The 25,197-nt window shown below is 46.9% G+C and overlaps 1 long non-coding RNA gene across 1 annotated transcript in view; it reads left to right on the top strand.

Moving 5' to 3' along the window:
* The first annotated feature begins 1,723 nt into the window (after window positions 1–1,723).
* The window catches only part of LOC310702932, a 36,428-nt gene continuing 12,954 nt past the window's right edge, over window positions 1,724–25,197 (top strand). The window contains exon 1 of the long non-coding RNA XR_014523807.1: window positions 1,724–1,921. This is a non-coding gene — a long non-coding RNA (uncharacterized lncRNA). The remainder of the gene's footprint in view (window positions 1,922–25,197) is intronic.

Raw genomic sequence — 25,197 nt, 5'->3', positions numbered from 1 at the left:
GAATAGGTCCAGTTGGAATAGCTATTGGACTGGAAGATCCTGGCTGGATTATGTATTCATCACTTCTCTAGCAAACTGTCAACGGGGGTGTGCTACGTTGGTTCATATTCCTAATGAAAACAACTCACCCTCTTAATTTTTAGTGATGTACTTAAACACTTCTGTTAACATATTTGCCGGAAGGGGTGGGCTGGGGTGGGAGCTGAGGAATCCTTCCCTCGCTATCCTCAGTCCCTTGCCCCAGCTCAAATTTCAGCCCTACGCGGTGCTGATGCGCGGTCGGTTTTATCAAACCCAGGAATTGCCCACCATCGTGTTCAGCAAAAAAAGGGAGGGAGTAGGGTTATACAGAGCACCTCATCATTACAAGCATTCTCTTATAGGTAAAGGATTATAGACAAGGGGGAGAAATGAGGTTAATGATTCGGGAAATGGGAAAGCGGGGCAAGAGTTCTTTCTTCGCTCTGTTCGTCTTACACGATTAGGAAGAAAGCAGTTGGGGAGAAAAACTACCACTAGTCTCCAAACTGTTCCTTCTTCCAACCCAGACGTTGCCTGCTCCCAAGAACCTTTCGTGCCCGTCCGTGTCTTTCAGCGGGACAGCTTCGTAACAGCTGGATCCTACACGTGTCTGCTCCGGAGTTAAGGCCTGTTGAGATCCACGGGCCTTCCTTCGGACTAAACGGGCCTGGGCCGCAGCCGCCCTTCGAATCCTGCCTCTCTTGAGCAAAAGGTCTCCATACACTTTAAACGTGGGGTTCACGGATGGGTTTGACTTCGACGTAAGGCGTTTGGGGTTGCGCGGATAGAAATGGGGGACCCACACAGAAGTTGTATTTCTCTCTCCCGCTAACTTTCACCCAGCCCCTTCAGGCGCTTAATCGACAAACTATGGGGAAAAGACGGGGTTTATTACACTTCTCAGCTGAGCTCCGATTCTCTCCTAGCGCAGAAACATCCTGAAAATAATAAATGCCCATATCTTTCTCTTGAGTCTTCACGAATCGGATGGAACAAGCTTCTGCCCTCCCTAGCTGATGCGTCCCACAAGCAGTGGAGGGCTTCCTTTTCCCATACTAGAGACTAAGATGGATAAGGGGCAAAATATGAAAGGACATCTCAGCAGGTGGAAACAAGCCCGGGTCTTCTTCTGACTAAGACGTGTTGATTCTTAGCTCGGCCGTCCCCAAGGCGACTTTCTGCAGACAACCCCGGACTTCTGTTTCTAACGCAGCGTCAGCCATCTCCCCAATGCCGACCCCAACCTCGTTTCTGGATACCGGTGCCTTTGTGGCCCCTGCCGCGGTTATCCTCCCCAAACTCCCGAGCGCGCACACAAGCGCACGGACAAACTTTGGGCATTGTTACCGGGTATCGGGTGGGAGAGGGGGGGGGCCGGACAGCGAGGATAGGCTTTGCCCTAAGGAGAGCGACTGGAGCTCTCCATCTCCCCTCGCCTAAGCCTGTTAGGGACACATTCTCCTGTCCTTAAACGTACAAGCAGATAATTGTTGGCGCGCTATCTTTGTACGGAGGAGGCCAGGGTGTAAATGCCTTTTAATGACTGCAGCTGCTGGCTGAAAACTGTCAATGGAATTGGCGAACACAGAGCCCCCGGAAAAGAAAAAGAGAGAGAGAGAGAGAGAGAGAGAGAGAGAGAGAGAGAGAGAGAGAGGAGAGGCGCTTTTTTTCCTTTTTTTTTTTTTGCAAGCAAACTGCTGAGCCTGAGAGCCGCTGGAGCCGGAGAGCGAGCGAGCGAGCGAGAGAAAGAGACAGACAGAAAGGAAGGAGGAGGAGGAGGTGAAAAGAGAAAGAGTGATCGGAGGAAAGATCCCAGCAGCCGAGCCGTCCGCTCTTCCGCCTCTTCACCCGGGCCAAAGTCATCAAGCCAGGCTGACCTTGAAAATCCTTTCCGGATCCTGTAAGTGGCGGTTTGTTTGGGGGGATGGTTTTCTAAAAAAATAATAATCATACGCTCAGGTCCCACTAGAAAAGCTCCTGCTCTTTTTTGTTTGTTCGGGGTTATGTTTTCTTTCTTTTTAAGGATCCATTCCCACCCCCACCCCGCATCTCACTTCCGTGACCCGATGGCTTAAGAACTCGGGGATAGAGTTCGATCCCCATCTTTGCTAAGGAGCCCGGGAGGGGAGGAGAAGGGAGGGAGGGATGGAGAGAGAGAGGAGAGGAGAGAGGTCGTAGCGGGTACAACGCCTCTGCTCGCAGCCTGCTTGTCTTTTCTTCGACACGCTTGCTCCTTCCTTGGAGCTCTGCATTTCTTTACCCGCCCCCCCCAATCCATTTCACCAAAGGACATTTTGCACCCTGATTTTGAACAGGCTAAGAGGAACAGAAGTCAATTCCCCGGGAGAGATCAGTGGGGCTTGCTTTGGACAGGATGGCGGGGCGCGCTGAGTGGGGGGAGCCGTCTCTGACCGCTGTTCCACCTCATCACTCGTTTGGAAGGGGTTGTTTCAGCATTTAGAACCCGGAGACGATTTCACCAGTGCTGGAACTACCTGGAACACCTAATTTGAGGGAAGCGGGTTCCCAAGTAATTGTCTTCCTCGGAAGTCAGTCCCTTTGAATTCAATGGGGCTTCCTTCCAGGTCCTTCAGGGTCCGGGGAGGAGGCGGCGCTCCTCTTGCGCGTGTCTGCTTTAAAATCCAGTCTCTCTTTGGGCAACTCGGTGGATGCCATCCCGCGCCACCGAGAAGCAAATCCCATTTGTGTGAATGGAGCTTGATACCATAAGTGCGGATCCTGAAAGCGTCATCTTAACACTTAGCATCTCCACCGCGCCTTGTCTTGGGACTCCAAGCGCCTTTGGTTCAAATGTAATAACTGAGGGATTGGGGGGGGGGTTGTCTCTCCTTGTCTGCGGGATTGCTTTCTTTTGTGCTTCCCAGTTTATCCCTCTTTCCTGCAGCCCCCACCTTCCTTTAATCCTGATTCTGTCCGGAACGACCTACCAGGCGGGTCAGATTCTCTCCCCTGCTTTTATGTGTGTGCTCAGATTGTGTGCTCAGTACAATCCTGGGCTTCCTCTGGAAATTAAAAAAATGTTGGGAAGAACAGGGAAGAATTAAGAAAGGGAAACCGGAATAAAAGGAAAAGGAAAGGAGAACTCAGATCAGTCACAATTACACACACACCCCTAGACAACAACCAACAACAACAACAGGGTTTTCATTGAATTACTTAATAGCAAGCAGTGATTATGTCTTGCTACAATTATATCCTTAAAAAAAAATGAAGGCTCCCTTCCCCATTTCAGAATAAGAAACGAATACATATGTTAGACGTCCTCTTAAGTTTGACCCACTCGGCAGCTGTAATTCAATCCGGTTGATGTGAAGGGTGTGTTGTGCACGCGGGTGTAAAAACCGAAGGCAAAGGACTCTGGCGGGGCGGGGGGGGGGCTAGTGGGGATAAGTTTGTATTAACTGGCTCAAAGCCACTTCCAAAGGTTCAAGGTGAAACTTTATATATATATATATATTTCAGTATTTCTTTTCTGCTGGTAACATCGACGTTAAGGCTGCAGCCTTAAACTCCTTTATCTAGTGGTTGAATCCAGCGAGCTTTTCTTCTAAGTAGACAAACGTGTAGGACTGTACTGTTCAGAGTGACAAAGAAACCGAATTGGTTTCGGTTAGGAAGAGTGCAGAACGTGTGTGTATGCCTAGTTTCGAAGCCAATAAATTCTGTGCGGAGGAAAAAGTTGTTCTTCTGTTAAAAGGAATAGTTGAGTTTCTAAAGCAGCCCTCTCCAACTCCCTTGCAATGAGTTTGTTGCAGGGATTCAGAGCTCTCCTTTTCAAAAAGGTCTCTCTGGTAGCAAATCCTGTTTCTCTGACTTAAATCTCCTATAGTTTGTCCGGGTAGTTCCTTTTTCCAGTTCCTGACAAGGGCACTCTAATTCCAGGTGGAATGTCTTTTGCTTCGAGTCTTCCGATTTCTGCACTATTTTCAACCAGCAACCCAACTTTCCCCACGGGGTCCTTGGGTTTACTTGTCTGAAGGTTTGCACTTTCCCCCGGTTACTCGGGATCCCAAACCATTTATGCTCCGCAATAATTCCCTCACATTTCAGAGGACTGTATCTCAAGTAACAATACCCTGATTAAATGCAGGTACTTAGAAATTCAGTCCCAAGTGACTAACAGTCAGGCGCTCAGACTGATCTTATGCAAACGAGGCTACTCCAAAGTAAGTGTTGATCCTTATTTACTTGTAATTACGCCCAGGTAAGTGTATATAAAATTGTAGACTTATCCGCACCCTGCGGCTTCAATTTAGAGTTAGGAGCGGCCCAATTATTGCAGTGGAACTTAAACTGGCTTCAGGCTACAGTCCCATTATAGGGGGGGGGGAGCAGCATTGGTCTCAGTGGCACTTACTCCCGAGTAAACAATCCTGGGATCGAGCTTCACCTGCCCACTGGGTTATGGCCCCATGTGTTTAGGATCAGAAAGTGGTGCCCAGTCCTGCGGGCAAAATCCTGATTGTGTAAATCCCACTGAGTCCGGTGGAACTGATCTCCTAAGTCACTGTGTTTCAAACTGCAGCCATAACCTGGAAATCGTTTCCTTGCACGGTCTTGAATACCGTTAAATCTTGTTATTGAACATACACACACGCGTGCATGCATATATCAGTGCAGGCGTAAACTTTAAAGAATAGTTACAGTTACTGGAAGACAGTACCTACTGCTTACTCCAAAGAAAACGTGCTTTAAGGATGCTATTGTTATACGCATCCACGGTAGTAAATATCGCCAGGTACAGCGGGGCTTTACTTCTGAGTGGCTCCGGATCAGGCCGCACCAATCGGTGCAAGGGAGATCCTTAATCTAATTTAGAAGCTGTAATTTAGCTATGTTAAGTAGAAGACACTCTCGGGCTTCTTGGCAAGGGCTGACAAGGGCCAGCCAGGCCGTTGGGACTGATAGCCGCCTCATGATTTAGCCATCAGGGAGGAGGAGAAATGTTAACGTTCCCATGCAAAAACGCAGGGGACGGTGTTAGCCGGATCCTACGCTGGGTTTTAAACAGAAACAAGTCCTTCCGCGCTCAGCAAGCCCAAGGAAAGACGCACAAGGTCTGGCAGCCCAGCGAAGTTTCTTCCGTCCACAGGCCTGAAAAGGAAGACGCCGAGAGAGCGCAGGCAAAGCACAGGCATGGCTGAAGTCCGATTCTCCACTTTCCTCCGGATTTCAAAACAAGAACTAAACAAGAAAAACCAGAGTACTACGATTTCCATTCCAAATTGTTTTCTCTCTTTTAATTCCCAAATTCCTGGCGCGAGGAGGAGAAGGGAGGAGTGTGTGGGGGGGAACCCTGAATATCTTATCAATCTCTGGCAGTGACCCTCATTAGGGGGGCATCCTGCTCGAGGCCCCGCCGTTGGAAGAAGGCTGCCCAATCAGAGCGATTGCACGCCTTGTTAGTGATGGCTGTAATGAAGCTTCGCCATACACTCGAAGAAAAGCTCCCTCAATGCCGATTTACCTAATGTCAACTCGTTACTTCTAATGAATCGCATCAAAACCCGGCCCTGAATGGGAAGCGGGGAGCAGGCGCTGAACCTGCAGCCCCTCCGCCCTCGCCGCCCCGCTCTCGACTACAACCACCCTGGGCTGCCTGCTCCCACCTCATCCAACCAACGCCACCTCCTTCCTTCTGCGCCTTCGTTTACGCAGCTCTCGGGGAGGGGGGGTGGGAGACGACGCTCGCTGGCCCCGATCCACCTAAAGCAATCCGTGACCGGCAGTGCAATTTGGCCCTCACAACGACCCTACGAGGTAGGCTCAAACACAGAGGGTGCCTGTCCCGAAGCGCGTCATTGCTGGGCAGAGATTTGAACCCACCATCTCCGTAGGCAGCGCTTGTCTCTAGCCCCGACGCCACCCCTGATTTTTCTTTTCAGTGGGAATTCCGACTCAGGCTTATCCACATTAAATCTGAAGTGCGTTTGTTAAGTAGGTACATTGGAGTTCAAGGCAGGGCGGCCGCCAGGCCATATTGCGTCACGGGTGAGATAAGGCAGAAATACTCCCCTACATTTGGAAGGGACTGATCTCCCCAACTCCCGCCAAAAAGGATTGAAACCACCTTCCCTGGATTGGGACCAGCACCTTTAGGGGGACGGAGCCGTCGCGTGGTGCCTGCTGCGTCGGCCAAAAAAAGGGACGTGGCCCCTTTAAATCCGGGGCTCCAACATTCCGTAAGGGAACTTTGCAGCAGTTAAGAGTCTTTGCGCTGCGTTTTCGCTTTTCTCCGAAGGGGCGGGCGCGCCGCCCTTTAAAATCAATTAGTATTTTTCTATTCTGGAGGTAAATTATTCAAACAAATGTTTGGAAAGACCCCGAGGGGGGAATTTGGCCATGACAAAAGGTTTGATTAGCCTGATTTCCTCCTCCCCCTTGGCTCCCCCCTTCCTCCAATACACACGCCTCCCCAAAAGTAACAAAGCACAGAGGAGCTCCAAGCCACTAGAAGAGGGCAGCGCCAATTAAACGCCCGCCATTCTCTTCCTCGCCCGAAAGTACCCCCAAACTGGGGGTGGGAGCTCGCGGGTCTGGGTGTATGTTTTTTTTTTGGGGGGGGGAGGATTTATGGCCTTGGATTTGCCAAAGTACAACAAGCAAAGAAAGCAACTACCACAAATATCAGAAAAGCAGCAAAGTGCTAATGGTGTGTGTGTGTGTGTGTGTGTGTGTGTGTGTGTGTGTGTGTGTGTCAGAGAGCGGGGAGAGCTCGATCCAAACAATAGCAAGCCCTAAATGCAGATTATTACATCCACCGATCCTCGTCCATTATCTGCCCTCCGTACTGTCTATATATTGATTTCCATATCCGCGTTTCATGTCTGTGAAGAGAAAGGGCGAACCAACAGAGTCCAGAGGCTGAACTGCAGTTCCCTTTGGTCCTTGCAAGCATGGCGAGTGTGATTTTTTTTGGGGGGTGGGGTTGTTCCTTAACTTGTCCACCTGGCTCGCCTTTCCCATTTCACCTAGGCACAACCAGCCTCGGCAAACAAACCCAAGAGTGTTTTGGCAGGCAGGCTGTCCGTGTTCTATATAAGCGCAGCTTGGCCTCTAAACCCTCTCCCCAAAGCTTTCCAACGCAAGAAAAGTACAATCCTGAAAGACTGGTGGAAGAACTAGGCAGATTGGCAAAAAGGTAACATAAACATTTTCCGGGGGTGGGGTGGGGTACCGCCAGCGGATCAATCAAGGCCCAGAAGGAGAGTGCAGCGCTTAAACCTCCACACACCCCTCCTGACACCCCGCTTAAAATCAACTGGATTTTTTTGTTTCCTCCACCAGAAAGCTTTACGAAAAGAGAACAGTACCCAACAAGAGAGAAGAGGGGAAGTGCGGATTTGAGAAGCTTTTGCAAATACCGGTTGCCCCGACGCCAAAAATCCTTACTCCAAAGTAAGTCATGTTGATTTCACTAGAAGGGGCACCCTTATTAAACGCGCACAGAATGGCGCTGTTATGTCGGAGCACCGGGGAGTCGCCGTACAGTATAAATGCTACTCAATCTGCTTCGGAGTAAGGAGTTTCTGGATCGTGGCAAGTCCCGTAACTGCAAGCTATTTCAAATGAAGGTTCCAAAGTGTGGCTGGAGTAAGGGTGAAATTATTCAAGATAGGTCTACACAAGCCAATATAACCGCTCTAGAGTGGGGTGGATTCTGATTTCCTCTCTGGCACCAGCCTGTCTTGGTGCCGCACTGAACTCCACGCAGACACCACGCTGTAATGTGTGAATTTCTTGGAGGGCGCCGGAATAACGCGATGAGCACGCAGGTGTGTCGCCTCTCTCCGCACCATCCCTGTATTTATTTTAATCAGCAGTGCTGTGGAAGGTCAAAACTAAATGAAAATATATTCCAATTTGCAAGTAACCCTGCCAGCCAAGATAATGCCTCCGTTGCTTTCCATACACCTCTCTCCTGCTACAGCACATTTAAGCTGAGACGGTCACTGTGTTACAGAATCAATTGACATCGGCTGAAGTGAGTTGTGGGTGTCCCTGCGATCTTTCACAAGCACTGGAGCTTCCAGCTCAGCGGGTGAAAGCATGGCTTTCCTACCCCCATATATAAACTAGTGTTCCCACGAAACTTGAAAATAAACATTTTATTATTATGTTTGATTAATAAAACAACCACCGCCGCTACCCCAGGGCAGGACTCAGCCAAAGGAAAGCACTTTTCAGTCCCATTGATTTCAAAGGAAAAGGCATGAATATTGGCTAAGTTCTTCCATTGAGGTAAATGGGGATTCACTTTGGCTCACTGTCAAGGAGCGTCCAAGGTTCTTCAAAATCTTAACACTCCTAACACATGCAAGGATTTGGGGAGAAGGAAACTGGGTGACGCATGATCAATTGATGATGATGATTTCTTCCTACAAGTGTTCAAATTCTCGCTGACGACGGCCCAAGTGTAACAGTTCCACCCGGAACAAAATGGGCTGCCCTCTTTATCATGTAAATTGCCATTCACTTGACACCGCGCACCCCCGTTTAGCGGATCAAGCTCGGTCCTGGATTACTGGGAAACTTTTGTAAGGCTCTTACTCAGGACTAAACAAATATTTGACAAAACTCCCCAAAGAGAACGCGGATCATCTTCGGCTGTGTCAGAGAAATGACCATTCATGAAACGTGGGGAAAATTTCAGGCATAAAGATACTGCAGTCTTGCTGGTCAGTAAGTCAGTTCCGTATTTGCAATCAGGAGTCCCTTATGCTTCAATGTGTTGAGGATGTGGTATTAATATATATGCATTTTAAATTCAGGATCCATATGCCCACACATATTAGTTCAGTCAGGCTAGATTACTGAGAATATTATGTTAAAATAAAATAGGGAAAAAACAAGAAAAGGCGTGTTTGTGTGCCTGATTTATATACGATAGAGATAATTGATACATGTGCATGTCTACACACTCCAAACTCCAAAAAACTGTTCCACAATATATATATATATATATATATATATATATATATATATATATATATATATATATATAGCAGGCTCTAAACCGATCTGAGATGCCATAGCTTTTAGTGGTATAATTTTCTCCCGAGAAATCTGTTGAGAGCAAGGGAAGTCACGAGTCTGCATGTGGATCCGGTGATAATCATAACAATAAGACCCGGATCGCACCCTGCATGTAGCAAAAGCATTGCTCTCGCTGTGCACACTGCGTGCGTCTTTATCAAAGGTCCTAAATAATCACATACACACGCATTCCCAGTTAAAGGTGAATTTCTGTGAAGTTTCAATTCTGTCTTCTGAAACCGCTAATTGCTCTGTACTCTATTTGTTTTTTAAAAAGATGTGTACACATCATCAGCAAGGGAGTGAGAGAAAGAGCGCAGGGAAATTGGATATTTTTTTCCTTAAGGAAAGAGAACGGTGGGGAGGGGAATTTCATATATGAAGAGGAAATATCTCCAGGAATTTCTCTCCCCCTCTTACGCCTTCTAAAGCAGTCAAAGGAAAGAAAGGTATTTAAAAGTTGTGAGCCTCTGAAAGGTGCTTCAGAGAATGTTGCATCAAGAGGCGCAGCCCACAATTCCTGTTTGCATTCAACAAATAGGCTTGGGCCGGGAAGTCAGGTGCAATTTTCTTTGAGTTTCAAATGAAAAAAAGCGCTCCCGAGACACTGATCTAGATAAACAGAGGAGGAGGCTTCGATTTCATTACAAATTGGTCGCTATGAATTCAGGGGGGCGGGGGGGGGGAAGCAACCCTGATAATTCCTATCTGAGAAGAATACACGGGTTGACTGCAAAAGAGATCACGCTCGGAGAAGGACCCATTGAAAGCAATGGACTTAAGAGAGGTTGGTTTGGCGGGACGTTGGTTTCAGAGGGTCTTCTTCTCTGAGCGTGACTGAATCGGCTACAGCATGTAAATAGGGAGACAAATAGACAATCCGAATGCAGTTAGGCAGCCATAAAATACAGCAATTCGAATCTAGGGAGATGGATTTAATTTATTTATTGGGTAACCTCCTCCAACTTCCTTCCTTCCTTCCTTCCTTCCTTCCTTCCTTCCTTCCTTCCTTCCTTCCTTCCTTCCTTCCTTCCTTCCTTCCTTCCTAAAGAACCACAAAGTACGGTACCATGCACGGACCCCTGGGAAGACTGAGTGTCTTTCGTGACGCTCCTGCTTCTCTGGGATAAACTTTTTAAGGCGGGCCTCAGCGGGCTAACAAACAGGCTGGGTGCATGAAAGGCCAGGGGTTGCGAGAATCGCTCTTGACTTCTTAGCAGTCGCCGAGAAAGGAGCCGGAGCGGCTTAATATGAGGGGATCAGTCAGCAGAGAAGAAAACAAAGTTTGGGCCTGCGGGAGGAAGAGCCAAACAAAACGCAGAATCGAGGGGTGGCGGGGAGCGAGATGCAGGGGAGAGAGGAGGAGGAGGAGGAGAGGACGAATGTTGCGTTTCACACGTGCACTTTTGCTTGGCCCTTTTGACTGAGCCCTGGTGGGAGAAACACAATAACAACTCCACTGCCTTCCATAGGAACCTCCCTCCCCCCCCCCATTTCCCCCTCCAAGGTATCCGGAAATCCACAGGAGCTTTCACCTCCATCTCCATCGATCCACCTTCTTCCTCACCCCAGATCCAAGCCAGGGAAGGGGCAGGTTGAATCTTTCCGAAGCGATCTGGCTGTTTCCTTTCTTTGCAAAAGGCCATTATCCCCCAGGGCGCACCAATAGTTCTTTCAGTGTGCCTTTGCCTTGCACACATCGATGGTGGCAGGCAGCTTTTGAGACAGACAAGAGGCACGGACCCGCGCGCGACAGAGAGATCGTACAGCAGGAGCGTGCGGGTCCATTCAGAAGTTAACAGCCCTAGGGGCCACCATGGCTGTGCTTCTGAGTAACAGGTGCTGCTTGCAGATTTCCCAGAGCAGGGGTACCAACTTGAATAAAATATTGGGGGGAGCCAGATAAGCCCCGCCCCACATAATCAATCATACGACGTGATGCACGCATACCATTTGAATGGCAATACCCATCAACTTTTTTGGGGGGGTGGCCCCTCGGAGTTGGCTCCTATATCCCAGAGGCACCCAGCTGGCTACTGTAGGAACAGGATGCTGAGCCTAATCTAACAGGCTCCTCTTATGTTCTTAATCTCCAGGGACTTTTAATTTCCAGGGAAGGATGCTCAAGGCTGGAGGGTGAAGCTGGGGAGATTCAGTCTCATCCAACTCACTCAGAGGACTTATCTCCTTCTTGTCTAAGTAGGTGTATGTGGGAGACTACAGACAAATTGACAAGAGCAAACAGCATTTTTTGACCACTTTCACATGCCGTCTCTTCTCCTGTCTTGGTGTTCACTGTTCACAAAACATACAGGGATCCTTTAAGTGATTCCCCACACAATTCTAGATGTTTCAGTCCCAATGGATTTGACTGGAGTTACTCTCATGTAAAAGTGCAACCCTATGAGGCTCTACCCTGAGAAGAAGTTCCATTGAAGTCAGCACAGCTTACTTCTGAGTTGACATGCATGTTAAGTATGCTTCCATACACCGGCCATGCTTATGCCCAAATTTTAATTTTACAGGTATTTGCACAGGTGTATGATTTAACATGTCCCTACATGCACACAGAATTCTTTCACATATCTATAGATTGCCTGCATGTAATACCCTTACACGTAGCTATTTAAGTAAATGTAAAATTGGATTTTGGAAGTACAGCTGTGTAGATTTTGTATACAGAGGAACCCATATTGTGTTTAGTATCACACAAGACTAGATATCAGAAACTGATATCCAGAGAAGACAGCTTGAAATAAGGTAGCTTTGCTAGACTAGTTTTAGCCTTTTAATTTAAGTAATCCGGGATGCTCTAACGCATAGTAGATTCTCCTGGTATTTCCCCCTTTAAAGCAATAACCACACAAAGTCTTGTAAAAGCTAAAAACAACATTTACTCACTCAGAATACTTGTTGAAGAGCAACAGATCCAGCAGCTGGGACTTCAAGAAAAGAAATAAGATGTTCCAGGTCTGAAGGCATTGTGTCTTGGAACCTTTCAGATTAGAGTTAGGTTCCTGCGACTCTATACACCCTTACTTGGGGGAAACCCCTGTTAAGGACTTGTTAATAACTTCCTTACATCTGAGTACTTCTGAGTACCTAGGATTGGGCTGTTGAGCACTATTCAAGCAGGCCTATGGTGAATGACATTTAGTTCTAAGTAACATTGGGTGCACTTACACAGAAAATAGTCCCATTCAGAACCTGAACCAAGTCTGATTATTTCACCCATATGGTCCTGCACATGTACTTGGAGGCCAGCTCCCAACAGCCCCAGCCATTACTGCAGATGGTTATGGATGATGGGAGTTGTAGTGCAACAACAATACCTAGAGATTAACAGGTTAGCCATCCCTGGCCTAGCCCCTTATATTTGGCTTACCTTAAGCTAGAGAGCCAGGGTGTAAGCTGTGCTAAAAAATGACAGGTGCTGGGGCTGGTTGGTAGTAACACCACAAATGGTGTTACTAGTAAGGCTGGCCAGGGAAGTGTCTTAAGGCACAAAATGGTAAGAGAGAACAACAACAACAAAATCAGCAGTACTTGCTCCCAGCTTTTCATCCACTAATTTTCCAACATAATTTATTTCTGCTTACTGCATTTAGGTTCAAGAAGCACACCCATACCACATTTTTTACTGTAACCAGCAGCACTAACTTCATAACAAGCAGCATCTTTTTGTCCAACAGCTGAAATCCATGCAGACCTCTTCTTAATCTATCTCCCCTTAATGGGAAAGCCCTATTCAGGTAGGGTTGAGCTGCTTGCACAAGGAGAATCAAGGAGGGACTATCAGGGATTTTAATGAAACAGCTGGATCCAGTATCCAGTTAAATCCTACAATGGGGTTCAACGGAGCTTACTCCCAGAAAAATTTGAATAGGTCTTAATATGTAAAGTGCCCCAGAGCAAGGTGTTTTTGTTGGGAAGGGTCTTTGGCCCTCATGGAATACACTGTAGAAGTCAGTTAAATACTTCTGCCAGTAGATTAATGAGATACAAGATACAAGAATAAGAAATGACAACATTCTCATGAACGCAATGCCTTTATTCAGTAGTGGTTGGTGCCCACTGAGAATGCAGTGGGGCCAAATGCAGGGAGCCCAAATAGTAGGCAGAGCCAAGCCAACTAATTCTAGTTCCCACCCCTTCCTCCTCCCTGTTGAAGTCTACAAGGGCAACTGAGCCTAAGGAAGAGGAACCTGACAGGTAGCGCCACCACCCTCTGGACTGCTTACTAAGAAGGTAGATAGGTGGGAGATAGATGAGGAAGGCAGAGGTTGTTGGGACAGCGCCTCACATGCCCTAATAGACAACTCCATTGACTCTCTTAGATCAGCCAAAATATCACAAAACATTAGTCATGTTTTTGAGTTCTCCAGACCTCTTCAACAGACTGGATAATAAGCAAAGAAGGGACAGGATGCTTGGTTGGTAGTAACACCACAAATCTGCATCTGGTAAGGCTGGTCTTAAGGCACAAAATGGTAAGAGAGAACAGCAGCAGCAACAACAACAATTCCCTGCCTTTTTCACTTATGGATTTCAGCTGTCTTTTAGGTATTATGCAGGCCTCATCAATGATGGAGATTGACTGAAGATTAAATTTGTAAATTTAAATTTCCTGTCCCTGTGTGTGTGAGAAATTTGAGAGTAAACAGACTGTGAACTGCTTTATGGCAGAATAAAAATACTTCTGCACTTTGGTAGCTTACTGGAAGACAGGAATTAGGCAATTATTTGTGGTCACCTGATCTTTCCCCTCTCTGTCCCCTTTACTAAGACTGAACCACTTTTAGTAAAAACAAAAAGGTTTACTTACATTTCAATGCAGGCAGCAAATATGCAGGTAAAAATAGTGATTAGTTACAAAGAACAAAATTAGTTTCAAAAATAGAGCCTGAGCTCTAAGCAGAGCGCAGGCATGTATGTCTGCTCATATCACTGGCTTGAAAGGGAGAGAGAGACTGAGGCAAGGAGGAAGGAGAAAAGATTAAGATCCCTTGTCCTATTTCCCATCACAGGAAGTAGAGGATATGACATCACACAGACCTGTCTTCTCTAGGAATACAGGAGCTCTGTGAGTCTTAACCTTTGCACTTATCCAGCCGGGCTCTTCTTCCAGGTGGCACTTCACTCTACTGCTCTCCAAATCCCAGTCCAAGAGGGTCAACTTGCAGCTACCAAGTATTTGGAATGTTTCACGACTTCCATTTCGCTTGTTTGTTGGGATCAGATCATAAACATGCAACACAGGAAGGCAAATTATATGGCATATGAACATAATATTGAGCAGAACTTTTGTCCAAAACTGGCAATGATTTTGATTGCAGATACCTGGGATTGAATCTGGGAGCTTTTGCTCTCAAAGCACGTGCTCTACTACTGAGCTAAGGACCCCACACACTTCTGTTGGGTAGGCTGTGTTTCTCTCCCTACTACATAGAGAGGCCCAAGCAACTTTCCCCTCTTGTTCAGCTTTTATTCTGCTAGTATGCTCCCCATTTATAATGGGATAGCTGAAGAGATCAATGCCTGCTAGCCAAGCTGACGAAGTTCTATCTTCGCTGTTGGAGAAAGGACACTTCTGCAAGTCAATTACTGGGAGTCAAAAGTGAGAAGAGCACTGTTGCAATTAGGTCTTCCTGAAGGCATCTGGTTGGTCACTGTACTAGACAAGCCTTTGGAGATCCAGTGTGGTGTAGTGGTTAAGAGCGGTAGACTCGTAATCTGGTGAACTGGGTTCACGTTTCCGCTCCTCCACCTGCAGCTGCTGGGTGACCTTGGGCTAGTCACACTTCTCTGAAGTCTCTCAGCCCCACTCACCTCACAGAGTGTTTGTTGGGGGGGAGGAAGGGAAAGGAGAATGTTAGCCGCTTTGAGACTCCTTCGGGTAGTGATAAAGCGGGATATCAAATCCAAACTCTTCTTCTTCTTCTTTGATCCAGCAGGGCTCTTCTTATTTATTCTATTTAATTTATTTTTTGCACTTACATCCCAACTTTCCTGCCAGGAAATCAAGGTGGCATACATAGTTCTCCTCCTGCCCATTTTTTTCATCACAACAACCCTGTGCGGTAGGGTTAGACTGAGAAATAGTGACTGGCCCACGTTCACACAGAGTGAGCTTCATGGCTGAGTGGAGACCCTAGAACCCTGGTCACTTAGGTTCTTCTCTGTCACTTTAACCACTAAAGGTAAAAAGGTAAAAGACCCCTGGACGGTTAAGTCCAGTCAAAGGCAACTATGGGCTTGTGGAGCTCATCTCACTTTCAGGCTGAGGGAGCCGGTGTTTGTCCACAGACAGCTTTCCGGGTCATGTGGCCAGCCTGACTAAACCGCTTCTGGCGCAACGGAACACCATGACGGAAACCAGAGCGAACGGAAACACCGTTTACCTTCCCGCTGCAGTGGTACCTATTTATCTACTTGCACTGGTGTGCTTTCAAACTGCTAGGTTGGCAGGAGCTGGGAAAGAGCAACAGGAGCTCGCCCCGTTGCGGGGATTCGAACCGCCAACCTTCCAATCGACAAGCCCAAGAGACTCAGTGGGCTTTAATCACTACACTATACTGACTCTCAGTCATTTAGGTGCAGAACATTCAGTTTTCATGACACTAATTGAACTAGGACACTTAATAAGCACGGAGAGAGTGCTAAATGTTGTGCAGGGCAGCAGCAATAATACATCATCTGTCCAGGCTTACCAATTGCAAGAGAAGAGGATTAAAGGAAAGAATCATGGCCAGGAAGAAAAAGATACAGAGAGAAATATATTCGACTGACCCAGAACCTAGCAAAACTGATCACTACTTGCCTACCAGTGAAGACAGAGCAATAATCTAGAGTGGGCTATGCCCTGGAAATGTTGGCCTAATTGCATCATTGAAGGCTGACTGACTGGGATACTACTCCAACATAATGGTTGGGTCAGAAAGTCTCAGTGGTGTGGTTTTTTTAAATTTGGATAGTGGCAGAGTTTGGACATTTCCTTTCAGAGTGAGGCACCCCCTTCCCTGGCCTGTGAGCAGGTTCACCCCTCCCCTCCCCAGCTGGTTCCCAAGTCCTGTTGACATGCAATACTCTGAGGAGAGGCAGGAAATCTCTGCATTGCCTTACATGACTTTGAGGTGGTGGGTCCATTTCATGGCAGCTTCCAGGAAAGTGGGGAGAATAATTTTCAGGATGAAGGGTAGGCCGTAGGGGAAGACACTACTACTGTGATTTGATAGCTGAATGGACTTTACCCGATCTTTTCAGACTAACGGCACAATCCCTTACTTGGAAAAGGAGCAGTTTTTTTCTTACACCTGTCTAATCAGAAGGAAGCCCCATGGAGTTCAGTGATGCTCGCTCCCAGCTAAGAGAGTATAGGATTGTTGCTGCAATTCACTTATCTGGGAGCCAGCTTCATTGAACTCAGTGGGACTTCCTTCTGAGTAGGCAGATAAAGGATTGCATTGTATTTCCACTGTCTCCGTGAAACCTGACTTTCAGCACCATATTTTTCATGCTTGCTTAGAACAAAGTCTCATTACATGTCCAATGGGGGCTTAGTCCCTAGCAAGTATGCTTGGGGGAGAAGCCCTACCCTCACAATTTCTTTTCCCACCATTCAGTAACTCTTTTGCCTTCAAACTGTCATCTTTACCACACTGATCACTTTTCTTATGTAGTTTGGGGAACCTGTGGCCTTCCAGATGGATAGCTCAGTTGCTGAGAACATGGAGCTGATGATGCCAAAGTTTCATGCTTGATCCCCATCAGGGAAAGCTACATATTCCTGCAGAGCTGGGGGCTGGACTAGATGATCCTCAAGGTCTCTTCCAACTCTATGCTTCTATGTTAAAGGTAAAGGTAAAGGGACCCCTGACCATTAGGTCCAGTCGTGGCCGACTCTGGGGTTGCGGTGCTCATCTCGCTTTATTGTCCGATGGAGCCAGCATACAGCTTCCGGGTCATGTGGTCAGCATGACTAAGCCGCTTCCGGCAAACCAGAGCAGCGCACGGAAATGCTGTTTACCTTCCCGCCGGAGCGTACCTATTTATCTACTTGCACTTTGACGTGTTTTTGAACTGCTAGGTGGGCAGGAGCTGGGAGTGAGCAACGGGAGCTCACCCCGTCACGGGGATTCGAACCGCCGACCTTCTGATCGGCAAGTCCTAGACTCTGTGGCTTAACCCACAGCGCCCCACGTGTCCCTATGCTTCTATGTTACTGGACTCCAATTCCCAGCAACTCCATACAGCAATGTCCATCAAAATGATGTATGATAGTATAAAATATAGACCAAAACTTCCCTTTTAATCTCAAGATTGGTAAGAGCTATTTGACATTGGTGGACTCTCTTTCATTGGAGGTTTTTAAGCAGAGGTTGGATGGTCATCTGTCATGGATGCTTTAGCTGAGATTCCTGCATTGCAGGGGGTGGATTAGATGACCCTTGGGGTCCCTTCTACCATTCTAGAATTCTATAAGGTCACCCAGTGAGCTTCATGACAAAGTTGGGCTTTGATCCCTGGCTCTCAAGATGCCTAGATCAGTTCTGTTTCAGCTGGGGATGAGGACAAGGGAGCCGAGACAAAGACTTTGATGGAAAGGGTGGTTTTCTGGTGGGGTATAAAGGAAGAGAGACTGTCAAAGCAGTCAAATAGTTAACAGCATAGGACATTGGTTTCTACCTGTCTAGACAGTCAAGAGATTTCAATGTTAGTAAATAGATACTGTATAACCTAGTGGTTGTCTTTAGAGATCACACCACTTGGAAGCTTAACTGAGCACTGAATCATTGTTGGAGGAGAACACTTTACCCTGGATATAATCACACTGAGACTCTGAGTTTAGGAATAATAAGAAATCTAAGTTCATTAAAGGAAATGCATACTTGATAAGGAAGTTCCTGAGGTGGAGATACAAAGATCCATGCTTTCTCTTCTTTCTCAGCAGGAGAGACACACAAAGATGTCTCCTCTTCCAAAGTGATGGTAGAGAAGGAGGAAATGAAGTCAGCAACCCTAAGGGTATCTGTCTAACACCTGAGAGAAGGTGTTAAACTGGAAAGTGTAGAAAACTTGGAGCTTCCTCTACTTATTCTTTCCCACGTGTACCCCAAAGCAAGTTGAGTTGCATCCCAACACTTTGAGCATAAAGGGTTTAACTCATTGTGAATACGCTGCCATGGATTTTCATAACAAAACACATCTCAGCTATGATGAGGTCTGTGATAGGCTTCAGGATCAGGGTACCTACTGATCCATTTGCCTATACTATTTAGTCTACAGATATCATCAGCCACAATGTCTCAGTCGATGTTACTTTGAATAAGCCTTCCATCCTGTCTCTAACACCCACTGAACCCTTTTAGACTTCCTTCCAAAGAGATGCTCTCAGAATTTTGATGCCAAGCTGCACAAGATCCACAGTAAGCTCACTGAACTCACATATGAGTCAAAAGTGCTGGGAAATGCAGCTAATGGAATAAAAGAGCGTAGAACTGGTTTGTAATCCACTCGTTAATCTCTACCCAAAAGTTCACCAACAGTACAATCTTACACAAGTCAGCTCAGAAGGAAGTTTCATGGAGGAATGCAGCCTAATGCTCATTCCCTCCTAAACACGTTGTTTCTTGGAACTTTGAAAGTATATCATCTGGAAATCACATTAACTTTCCAGTGAATGTTCAGAAATAGAGTTGACCAATGAAGAAAATTGACCATTTTAGACAAGCAGCCTGCTCCCATCAGTATATTTCTTGTGTACAATTTAAGGGTTATTAAAATATTGACCAACTCCTTCCCTTACCCACCCACCCCACCACTTCATAGCATGTAGCAATATTAAGCCCTGTAAATCTCCAGAGCCCTGCCTTTTGCAACATACTTGGAAGTAAAAAAACCCAGTCATTTGAATGAACCTTGCTCTCACCAAGACACACTTAGAATGGAAGACTTTAAAGACCCTGATCCATGCACCCTCGACTTTAGCCGACACATTTGCATTTCCAACTACAAAGTCTAAAGGGGATAATCTTTTAACCATACAATTAGGCTACTTGAAAGGTGGAAGGAAGAGTGCTAATGCTATACAATATATATAATCATTTAACAAAGTGATCCCATAAACCTCAACCATAAAAGAGAGCAAATATGCTCTAGAACTGAAACACACACACCTTCACATCCTTCTGGACTTCCTTTGGTTGTGGGAAGCAGTAAATAAACTCAATAAAGTAAATTAAAACTCAGATCAACTTAAATCTGTGTAGCCCAGTAGCTGAAAGGGGTTGTGTATAGGAAATCCAATTTGTGCCCGCTGACTCGCAACCCAGTTAAGTTGTGGTAGTCCTTCGGTACTCACTCCTGGGATCATCGCCTTGTGTAGTGAGTGGGCTTGCACATTCCTATGATCCTTGTGAGCGAAGCCGTTGGGGGTCTCATACTCCCAGTAGGGTCACCCAAGGCAGTATGGTCAAAGGGGAGGATCTAGACAAAGAATGATCCAAGAAGTCCTCAGCGGTAGAACAGGTGGAAGATAACAAGTGGCAGGGGGTTGGACTCGATGGCCCTTGTGGTCTCTTCCAACTCTATGATTCTATGATTCTAAGTGGCATGTTACAATGGCTGTGAAGGTGAATGAAGGCTGCAGCAGATAAGAAACTATCAATCGTTGAGATACTCATGCCATCAGAATACAGTGGTACCTCGGGTTAAGTACTTAATTCATTCCGGAGGTCCGTTCTTAACCTGAAACTGTTCTTAACCTGAAGCACCACTTTAGCTAACGTGGCCTCTTGCTGCTGCCGCGCTGCCGGAGCACGATTTCTGTTCTCATCCTGAGGCAAAGTTCTTAACCCGAGGTAATATTTCTGGGTTAGCGGAGTCTGTAACCTGAAGCGTATGTAACCTGAGGTACCACTGTATAGCCTTATTGCGAAGACTGTGTGTTGATCAGCGTGCACTGATCTCCACACATAAAACAAATTCACACACAGGTGTCTTCCAAAAAGAAAAGTCCTTCGGTCACACAAACAGTCTTTTAAAATGTAAAAAATAACATTTACTCACTCAGAATACTTGTTGAAGAGTAACAGATACAGCAGCTTTGTCCAGGCAGGCTTAAAATGGTAATCCAGTTACAAAGACATACTTTAGTCTAGTTTAAAATGGAGTCTGAGCAATGGAGCTCAGCCATGCAGATGTTCTACATTGCTGAGATGAAGTTCAGAAAGCAGAGGGCAAAGGGCAAAGAGGAAGTGCCTAGGCAGGTGAGATGTTATGTATCTTTAGTCCCTCCCCCTAACAGGGCACAGTGGGTGTGTCACTTAGAGTCCTCTCTAGGAAACTGACAGGAAAACTCTGTGAGCTTCAGCTCCTATCATGTGCCTATCTGGCAAGCATGCATTGTTGGTTTGACTGCGCTGTAAATAACCCACAGTAAGCCCCATTGAATTCAATATGACTTACTTCTGAGTAGACATGGTTAGGGTTGCAGCAGGTCACTTTGAACCAAAGGAGATTTAAACAACAACAACATGCTTAGGATCGCATCACTGCAAATAGAAATTGACTTTCAAGGAAGGAAGGAAGGGGGACATAGGCCCCCTCCCACAGCCTCCAATACATCCCTGTCATTGCTGCCCTTGTATCCAGAGTGCAGTTGCTGAAGGTCAACTAGAAAGGGTCATAGCTGTGCTTTCCCCTCTCGAAAGATTTTGCTATTTAGACAGCTACTGCTACTCAATACTAACTTACAGGATAATGGCGAGAGCCAGCACAAGCACTGAACCTGTTATTCACGAGTGAGCAGCGTCCGTCCAATACAATTCTCATCTCTTCTCCCTGTTTGGATAGAGCGCAATCAATAGGGAGAAGGAAGGATGGACGACTCAGAGAGAGACTGTGTGTGTGTGTGTGTGAGAGAGAGAGAGAGAGAGAGAGAGAGAGAGAGAGAGAGAGAAAGAGAGAGAGAGATGCATTTAACACTCGAGTTAATGCGCTTGTGCTCCGCTTCCCTCTTTAGAGACTAATGTATATTACTGCTGAGTTGGGTCCTGGACTTCTGTCCGAAACATAGCTGTCAACGTTTCACCTTTTTTAAGGGAAATTCCCTTATTCCGAATAGGATTCCTCGCGAGAAAAGGGAAAAGTTGACAGCTATGGTCCGAAAGTCCTGCTCTGATGCAAACCATCGGAGGTGGAGCGGGACCTCAATTGCTCTGCCGCAGAACAACAAATCCAGGCATGGGCGTAGCCAGGATTTGGGGGGGGGGCAGAACCCCAGTTAGCTAAGTATTTTTATTGATTTACTTGACTGGGTGGGGGCAGCTATGCCCATGGATCCAAGGCTGCAGTTATAACGAACTTTAATTCATGCCGGGAACGGAAGACATCCCCATAGCACAAAGGGTTAAACGGGACAAGGCCCGTAGTATAGCAGGTCCCACCACTTAAGGAACCTCGGAAGTTGCTTTAGACCCGTTGTCTATCGAGGCCAATATCGTCTACTCTGACTGGCAGCAACCCTGTGGTGGTCTCAGGCACAGGTCCTGCCCATCTCTTGATCCTGTTTAATTGGAGATACTGAGAACTGGACCTGGGACGACCTTCAGCATGCAAGTTCTGCGCTCTAGCAATGAACCATCATCTCTTCCCAAGGCTTCAAAGATCCCGCCTATTCGTCGTCTTCAACCGAGTCAAACCAGCCCAGAACTGTCTGTCCATCAACATTTGACCTTTTCTCACGGGAGACGTACCAAAGGTGGAACCTGGGACCATGCAAAGCACCACCGAGCTAGGACCCTACTGTAAGAAAATCGGCATATATACGTGTACGTGTTTATTCATACGATCAAATAGCCCCAGTTCGGCGGTGGTCACTTGTGGAGAAAGCGACCAATATCCAAATCACCGTCCAAAGTCTTAGCTACGTGGGAAGAATCTTGTGTCTTCTTAAAGACCTACAGCAGCGCGATCCTAAACCGGGAGGAGATGTATACTAATTTGAGTTCCTTGGAGGAAAAGGTGGGATATAAATAATAATAATAGGCGGGATATAAATAATAATAAGCAATAGACAAACCACCCAGATAAGTGGGGGGTTTGCTTTTATTTTGGACACCAGATCCATCGAGCTCAATGTTCCTTTCTTCCGAGCGGATAGATGTAGAATTGCACTTCAAGTTCCATAGGAATGAATTATATTCACTTCCGGGTATGCAAGGATAGCACCTTCGGCGGATTTATACGGGATAAGCGCTCTGGACTCTTTGCACCAGATAAAGGGCGCTCTCGCTGTAGGCTACGCACCGCAATCAAGACACGCGTCCTAAACACACGCGCGCTTACAAGGGAGTAAGCCCATTAAACACAACCAGACATACGTCCAAGGAAACATGCTTAGGATGGCAGAGCAAATCCACCCCTCTGTTGAAGTCGCCGCAAGACTTTTAAATGGAGAGGGAGGGAGCATCCGTTCTCGAGGGGCTTCGGATTCTGCAACCTTTCCTCGGCCGCTGCGCTCTCCGCTCTGAAATCGAGGATACACTTCTTTTTCGCAAGCAGGCAGGGGAGGCGAGAACAACCGGACCTTTTAAGGGTTGCGAGTCTTCTAAAAGCCCCAGCGGGAGTTCTGCCGAAATCCAAGGAGATTTAAGGCTGCAATCCTACACCCAATTACATGGGAACTTGAGTAAGGTTGCAGAGTGTAGGATTACAGTGCAATCCTATACACACCTGGGCAGGGGGGTGGGGGCAGGAAACTGACTCCTGGGTGAGTAAATTAAGTGAATAAAAAGTTTGCAGCCTTACTTTGGAGCAAATGCACTTTTGAAGCTGCAATCCTAACCTCACGGAATTGGAAGTAAGAGTCACTGAATTCAATAGGACTTACTTCTGAGTAGGCACTGCGGACCCAGGGGCACAGGGATCGCCCTGCAAACGTGGATAGCCCGTAGCTGACTATCAAAGGCGTTCATTGCAAAAACCACTTCAAGAACGTCTGAATTCGCTATGTTCAGGGTGTTGCGACGTCGAGCTCAAAACCCACCCTCTACACTTACACCTAAAACCAACTTTTTCCGACGACAGGCACAAACGGATAGCTGAATTTGGTTATTCTTTAACGTGTCCCCAAATCCTGTTTTTGCTGCAACAAGCTAATGTATGGTGGCCACACCTCCCGGATTCTTGTGAGTATGGCTTTCCTCTGACTGTCCCTGTCCCTACGCGAGTGATTCAGTTTATACGCCGCCTTTCTGCATGTTGGGCGCAAGGCGGCCAACAACAGTTGGAATAACCGGAACATATATGGGGTGCTGACTTACGCCAAGTCAGGCCAGTCTTGTCTAGACTAGCAGAGGCTCCCCAGGGTTTCAGACGTACGTCTAGCCCAAAGTGCCAGATATATAACTAATAAATTCATACGCAGCCAATCCTACGCGTCTCTTCTGGAAAGGAAATTCGGCCGAGCTCACTAGAGCTTATTCCCAAATTACCGTATTACACGGAAGATTGTGGTTTCATTTGAGAGTAAACTCCATTCACTAACCATAGAGGGATTAACGTCGAAGTATGTTCTTAGACGGAGTGGGGACTGTGGTTTTTTTTTGGGGGGGGGGTCGTTTTCCTCTCCTATTTTAGAACGCAAAAGGACTTGAACAAAGAACGCTTATTTTCTAAGTTTGGGTCTAACAGAGGAGTGCGGTGCAGTGGTTAGAGGGTCGGGCATCGGTCTGAAGGGGCGCAGGTCCGAATCACCTAGAGATCTTGGGCCACTCACCTGTCTCTCAGCCTAACCTGTCTCACAGGTTTGTTGTGAGGATAATGAGGGTTAGGATGGAGAACTAAGAATGCCACCCTGCGCTCCTTTGAGGAGAGGTGATATATAAGTGCGATCAATCAACAGAGTGGCCACGATCCACTTCAACTTCCAGGAAGAGGATACCCTATGCAGCCTTATGCCTGATTAGGCTTGAGGTCCCAGACAGGCTTCAGGGATGTCCGATTTACCAGACGGGAAGCTACGGACTATAGCAGACAATTGAGTCCGTTTGGGAGGAAATTGGAAGGGGCGGGTTACTGGTTTCAGTCAAAGTGCTTGGCCTTAGCTGGGTTAGGGGCTGGCTGCTAGCTGACTCCCAAATCCTCCAGTTTAACGTATGCGGATGGAGATGTTCACCATATATATGCCTCCTATACAAGCTGTCACTTAATCCGCTTTAAAACAATTGAGAGCCAATCCTCCTACTTAAATGGCTTGTGGATAGGCTGCTCCCCTTGTTAATTGTCTCCTGTCTTTATAGGGTGATTATTTTGACCACCCTGTGACCAAACCTGTTTAGAGAAAACGCGTGGTTTCTTGGCAATATATAACTCTGCCTGTTCACCTTTCACATCCGTTTAACCAATGCGTTGCGGTGGGCAGAGTGTAGGACCTGGGAAACCCGGACACCAATCCCACTTGGCCACGAATGACGCTCACTGGGTGATATTGGTCACTGCCTCCCAGCCCTACCTCACAGAGTGGCTGTGGGGATTAGATGAGGAAGGGGAAGCAATGTGCACCATCTTGAGCCCCTTGGAGAAAAAAAGTTGGAAATAAACGCATTTTAAAAATCCCTCCTGATCTTAAATGCGTAATTCCGAAGCGCTTCAAAGAAAGATTAGAAGGTGTGAGAATGTGATGACATCAAAAAGCCACCTGGATTGGACCGAGGGTCCATCTGGAAGAGGGTTAGCCAACGGGGCGCCCTCCAGAGATCAGGCAGATTTCAACCAGTCTAGCCAATGGTCTCGGGCGTTGGGAGTTGTCCTCCAGCAAAATCTGGAGGGCACCAGGTTGGCTACTCTTGATCTAGATTCTAGTCCATTTCCAGCAGCAGCCAGCCAGGGGCCCCTGGGAAGGCAACAAGCAGGCCATGGATAATACTTTTTAAAACTCACCCTTTTCCTTGCTCCCCCGCAGGCGATTAGTATTCAAAGACAGACAGGCTTTGAACTTGGGTGGAGTCCATCCCGCTAACAGCCGCGAGAGATCTGTATAGCATACCCATTAAAGGCTAACTGTGCCAAAAGCTGTTACCGCCTCTTGTGGCAGGGAGTTCCGTAGGATAATTATGA

This window comes from Podarcis liolepis, assembly GCF_965112155.1.
Source record: "Podarcis liolepis genome assembly, chromosome: 3".
NCBI lineage: Eukaryota > Metazoa > Chordata > Lepidosauria > Squamata > Lacertidae > Podarcis > Podarcis liolepis.
The sequence above is the reverse complement of the archived record's forward strand: the minus strand, read 5'-3'. Positions and strand labels throughout refer to the sequence as shown.